The sequence below is a fragment of the Morone saxatilis genome, unplaced genomic scaffold (genome assembly GCF_004916995.1).
Source record: "Morone saxatilis isolate NCDOM2014 unplaced genomic scaffold, NCSU_SB_2.0 Contig2, whole genome shotgun sequence".
Taxonomy (NCBI): domain Eukaryota; kingdom Metazoa; phylum Chordata; class Actinopteri; family Moronidae; genus Morone; species Morone saxatilis.
The window spans coordinates 1,117,884-1,124,150 of NW_023339762.1; the positions used below are offsets into that span (position 1 = coordinate 1,117,884).

At 37.6% G+C, this 6,267-nt stretch overlaps 1 protein-coding gene across 1 annotated transcript in view; it reads left to right on the plus strand.

Moving 5' to 3' along the window:
* The window catches only part of zc3h18 (zinc finger CCCH-type containing 18), a 31,562-nt gene that overhangs the window by 10,617 nt on the left and 14,678 nt on the right, over positions 1 to 6,267 (plus strand). The window lies entirely within an intron of this gene.

The following is a 6,267-nucleotide window of genomic DNA, read 5'->3' on the forward strand; positions in this document are numbered from 1 at the left end:
ATATATATGTATATATATAGTATTTATGTTGTGTAAATCTACAAGAAACAACATTACAACTAGAGAGAAAAAGCAGCTGGTTTTTGAAGTATAAAAGTCTCTAATGATAATAAAAGAGCTTATATAATTTCTCTTTTATAAGCAATGTCCTGTCTGTATGATTTCTGTTGGGCATTTTTTCTACAAGTGTAACCAGTTATGCTTCCTTTCTATGAATAAAATCAAAAACCTTAAAGGACGTAACTAGCTTGCATAAATCATCCCACTTGGATCAGCTGATTGCTATCAGCTACTGAGTAATCACACTGATACAGAAGTACATGGCGACCTTTCTAACTTGGCAGCTCTTACTGTTCCCCTAACCCTAAGCCTCCTCACTGAGTGCTTAAGCTTTTGGTATTGTTGACTTTGCAGAGAGCTAATGTCTATATATGTGTACAGATATGTCCACAGTCTGTTTATTATCAGCGTGTTGGTTAGCAGGTGGATTAGGTCTGACAGCTAAATATTTGTTGTTTCTTTAAACCTGTCAGAGATGTTTTGTTTTTGTCTGTGCCAAATCCAACTGTGTAAGGATTTGAAATATCAAGGCTATTTAAAATTATGACATGTGTCTCTGACTAATCCCACTTTCCTGTGAGAATAGAGCTACGACTGGTGTGAACCTGATGGCTGCAGCTAACGTCAGTGGAGAGCAGCAGCAGCATCACGGCAGCATTGTTATACAATGTTCTTATCTGTGTGCGTAAGTAAAGTAAAGCGGAAATCTAACCTTGAGTTGGTTTGTTATCTTCGTGGTCATGTTTGTGTCAACATTCTTCTGTTGCACAGAAGAAAAGAAGAAAAGAACAAACTCCTGTTACGTCAATGTGACATCATCCTACATAGCAACATGACACAGCAATGAACTACAGTCCCCAGGTGGTCCAGATCTGGGAGCCAAATATAACCATATCTCAGCCAACTGTATGACCAAAGCTGGTCCTATTCTGGTCCCATGTTGGACCAGACGAGTTTCAGCACTGTTTGTTTGTTTTTGACAATGGTTTACAAGTGTTTGTGCCTGTTTACATTCCAATACACATGCAGTGCTGACAGCAGAGGAAGAGGAGGGGGTGGAGGAAGCAGATGAGAGGAGATGAGAAGAGAAGGGACAGGAGGGGACTAGATGAAAGGAGAGGAAGAAAGATTGTCTGACAAATGACATTTTACAGTTTTACTAATGGCTTGATGTGAAAAATCAATAAATGTTTCCAATACTGTCAAGGCATTTTTTATCTGGGCCAAATATGGCAAGTATGTGTATTAAAGGTCCAGTGTGTTACATTCAGGAGGATCTACTGTCAGAAATGGAATATACTATTCATAGGTATATTTGAATTAATATATAATCCCCTGAAAATAAGATTTGTGTTTTTATTACCTTAGTCTGCCAAGTTGAACCACCATGTTTGTAAGGTAGCCCAGAATGGAAAAACCTAACACTAGCTCTAGATGGGTCTTTTCACTTTTTTTGCGAGTTACTTGGCCACAATAGTTCTAGATCAAGTTCTACACTCTGGACTTTAGGTAACTCTGTAACACTGCATTATAATAAAATACTACCATCAAATATTAACTCTGTTAAGGCCGTCATAACTGTAGTATAGAATATATTCTAACACACATAGTGTTAGGTTAGTTTTAGAAAAAGTTGTTCTTGGTCTTGATGGTTTGTTTATTTTGGGTCATTTTCAAAAGAAAATTTCCCTTCCATTATCAATATCTGTCAGGCTTGGTGTGTTACTTTCTGGGAACAACAGTAACGAGAAATGAATGAAACTGCCAGGGTGGGATCTCATGAAGCTTTAGTTTTTTGTTTGTCTTTCAAGTTCCACCTTTCTGTTACTACAGAAAAGCATTCATGACAACTTAATATCAGTAATATTATATATTAGTCTTTTGTGCTCCAAACATTGGAGTTTTTTGTTGTGGTGGCAGCCATCTCCAGCACCATAAGCAACTTAGAAGCTTCAAGTAAACAGCTGTCTTTAACATGGACAGATATGACTCAGCCACTTAAAGTTGTATGTAAAAGTTTGGCTACCCCTTAATAAAGAACACATTTTGGTGATTTATTTATTTTTTTTAAAGCTGTACAGCCTCTCAAGGGTATGGAACATAATATTTGCAGCAAACATTTATGCATTGTTTTGTTTCATAAATTGAACAAAAATAACATTATTGTCGCATGTGCAATGGTTTGGCCATCTTACACTGTCCTTAGAGAGAGTACCTAGAGGTAGTCCATGGTGGTAAAGTAAGTTTAGATCATTATCAAATGATTTTTGCTTCCAGAATTTGCTGGTATTTAATCAAATCTATTCTTCCCAACATTTTGACAACCATCTCTGTTAGCAATGTTAGCCTGATTGTCACTGCCTAGGTAATGTTAGGTCAGTGTGGCTCTTTTTTTTACACTCAGTGCTGCCAAAAAGTTCCTGATGTACATTGCTGGTTAAGAGTTTTCAGCTAACTGCGCAAGCTAATGCTGTCTGCTTATCCCATTCTTGGTCACAACAGAATATAGAAACCTTGACCAGTGCTCACCTATAGAAAGGCCACCGCAAGAAAAAGTTTCCTTTCTTAAGATTATTAAACGGACAATGGATTATAGATGTTTCTGGTTACCAACATTAGCTGTTGTAGCTAGCAAGCCTTCATTTTCACAGGATTGTGCGTGGTAGGAGACTTTAAATATCCATTATCTAACATAAACAAATAACACGTTTTCTTGCTGTGATGTAAGTTGCTATATTATATGTTATAATGAAGGTGATAAGCAGACGGTTAGCTTGAAAATGTTTCTACTTACACCTTAACTACCCACTTTACCATAAGCTCAGTGAAAGCTGGAAAGGAGTGAAAGCTGATGAAGAGCCTGATGAACTCTGACTGCTGTCCTCATAAACGTAGCAGTGCATTTTTTAATTTTAGTAGCCAGCTAAGCTAGTTGAATATTTAATAATACAAGGATGGTATAGAAGATTCTGTATTGAAGTGTTGCCCTGTTGATTGGCTCCCATTTGTGAAAAAGCGTGTTATTTTCGAAATTTTATCTTATCAAATAAACTCTTGTCCACTCAATTTTTCACTGCTCACACTATAGTTAATATTTATTCAGTCCTAAAAAATGGAGTCCCCATTCTGTTCACATAAAACACCATGACATGGTAGTATGTGGCAGTAAGTCTTTTCACTGCTGTGTTAATCCTATATATGGTGTAGGAAATGTGCAGATAGTTTTGTCCTGTGCAACACTATTAAGTAATGATTCATCTTGTTTAAAAATGACTCATTACCTCATCAGTTTCATCATCTTCTTTCATCAGAAGATGTTTGTATTGGGATTATAAAACCACCTGAAAAGTTGGTTCCCAGCTGGATAAGGGTCAGGGTTTTTGAGGCAGATCACTAGAAGCAGTATTGATACTGATCACTGCGAAGTTCTTTTTATATTTTATATCTGCCTATTCATAGTTTACATGGAAAAACCAGGTTCCACAACATGTAAGTGCATTCAAGCCATGCACTAACATTGTCTTAAATTTCTCTCATAGTTTCTCTTGATTTTCTAGAGAGGAAATAAGAGAATGCAATGTAACAAGATATTCCTCTCAGTGAATCACTACTATAGCTCTGTCTGCCTTCTTTCAATTCCTTTTCTCATTGTGATTCAGTCTGCTAGTTTAATGACTGATAACACGGCCAGTGGTGTCACATATTTCCATTGTTTTGCCCGCATTTGTGTTTCCCGCTTTTGAAATTGTGGAACTAAACTATGTCTTCTCGTCAGCCTCAGACGCACCGACAATAATGACGTTTAGTTCACCTTTATTATCAACGACTGGGAGCCAACACCCAAATTTTGCTATTGTGTTTAGTGATGGGTGACGTAAAGCTCTTAGAGAATATTACCTGCCAGGCTACATGGCACAACAAAAATGTAGAAATCTATGTTTTGATTACTGAAAGCTATAATAAATCAATAAGATTAGATTAGTCAAAAGACGGTCTTAATATGTAATTAAATTGAACTGTATTTTGCATTTCAATAGAGATTTTAAATTCCATATCTATCTTTAGTCGCTGCTTGCTGAAGCCTGTACTCTACATGATGATTTTTAATAAACATCTGCTCTCTATTAAAAAACACACAGTGATGTTAGATTTGTGCAAAGTTCAATTTAAATGTGTACAATCAACTGAGCCTCCTCCCACCAGGCTAGGTTGTGTTTTTCCCGAAGGCTTCTCACGCTGATTCATTAAGCCCACAAAGGTTGGCAAACATCCTATTACCTTTTGTTATACTCTGTGGACTCTGTGGGTTTATTTGCCCCATTTCCTTCCTTTTTTCATTCCTTACTCAAAGGAAACATTCTATTGATAGGAATTTAAACTAAGAGCTAAAAATAGCTGTGTTGTGATTCTATTTTTAGCTCTGAGTTGTGCTCTGGTGAGGCAACATTGTATACTCTTGCATCACACCTGTGGAGTTTCTCATTTACTCTGGGATATTTGCCTTTTTAGTCACATATCCCAGAGAATGTTAAATATTTACACATTTATTTTGTATAAGAAGAGGATTATGTACTTCCAAGTCTGTGTGCTTGTTCCAGATTTGTGGTAGTATCATAGTAGCATATGATATTAAGCTTTAAACTGTTTGCACAGAACATTGTCCAAAGGCAGTTTCTATTGTAATAGTAAACCAAAATATGCTCCTCACACCAGTCAAAATGCCTACCCTTGGCCTTTACCAGGCAGCAACTGGCACAGAGATGGGCACCTTCAAGCATTCACTCAAAGTTTCTGTAATACAGGACAGTTTCATTCTCAGTGGGCATATCCAGTTATCTTGTTCATTTCCTCCAACAAATATTTAGAGACAGGTTTGAAGATAAACACTTCAATCTTGCTGTATTTTTAACATAAACACCTCTACTGGGGAAAATCCCATACACATTAATAGTAAATGTTGCTGCTGTGAATTATCCAACGGTTAATTGCATCATCTCCCATATATGTCTGTGATGCATCATTTCAGCTGGTTATTACTATTAATTATTTTCATTATGGTTGGGTGACATGATGATACATAGAATTAATATAATATATATATAATCTTATACTAACAATTAACTGGTTCCAGCTAGGGCAGTCACGTTGAAGGAATTTCCCTTGCAGTGATTTAGGATTTCAGTTTCATCTCAGTACCTGCTAGTACTAATCACCTGCACCCTCCCTCCTTGTGCCTCCTGGGTCTGTGACTCTGTTAACTCTTAAGTCTCTAGTGAGTTACATATTAAGCGGGACAAAAACGCCAACGTGTTGTAATGCTGCACTGTGAATTGAGGGACACTAAGTAGCACTGTGTTTCAGACAGCGCCTCTGCTGTGTCGTGTCTCCTCAGCCTTGTCATTCTGGGACAACTCCTGTCTTAAAAAACATACTGAACATGATGTGATTCTGTGATGTCATATGCAGTGGCGGTGGCTGGCCATCCGCTGCGGTTGGTAGTTCCAGCTTCTCAGATCTGAATATTTGTTGGTTTTTGTAGTCCCTTTCCATAGAAAACTGAATATGTTAAAGTTTTGGACTGTTGGTGGAAAAAACTTATGTCACCCATAGGTTTCTGAAGAGCTGTCGTGAAGCTCAAAGTGTTGGGTGCTCTGGCATTCACAGTCCTGACTCCGCCAGCTTTTGGCTAATCCAAACATTGGCAAATACATACAGCCTGGGTGGAGTGACCCACCTGTCACTCAAAGTATCCATGCTCTTAATTATGCAAAACTTTAAGACAATATAATTAAAACTAGAGATGGAGCCGTTTCAATCAAACATGGGTATCAGTGCCGATGTAACTTGCATGTGCACCTTTTTATCAACTGTCAATATGCAATATTTGCTACGCCACAGAAACTGAGGTGTTCGATGGTAATACTTCTATTGTTATTTAACAAAAACAACCGTAGAATGCAGCATATACAGAATATATGAAGGTTAGTGGAGATTGGACATTGTACACTGAAGTTGAGTACTATCTGTTTTATGGCGAAACGCCACGGGCAGGTGGATTTTGTGGTCAGTGGTGTGAAACACAGCATACACAAAAACACAAGCATAGATTAAAAAGAACTGAGAAGAGGCCGTGGTCTGAGGTGAGCAGAGTGATTTACCACCGCAACATACCAACTGATTTAATTATGTCTGCTCTCTGAATGTGGC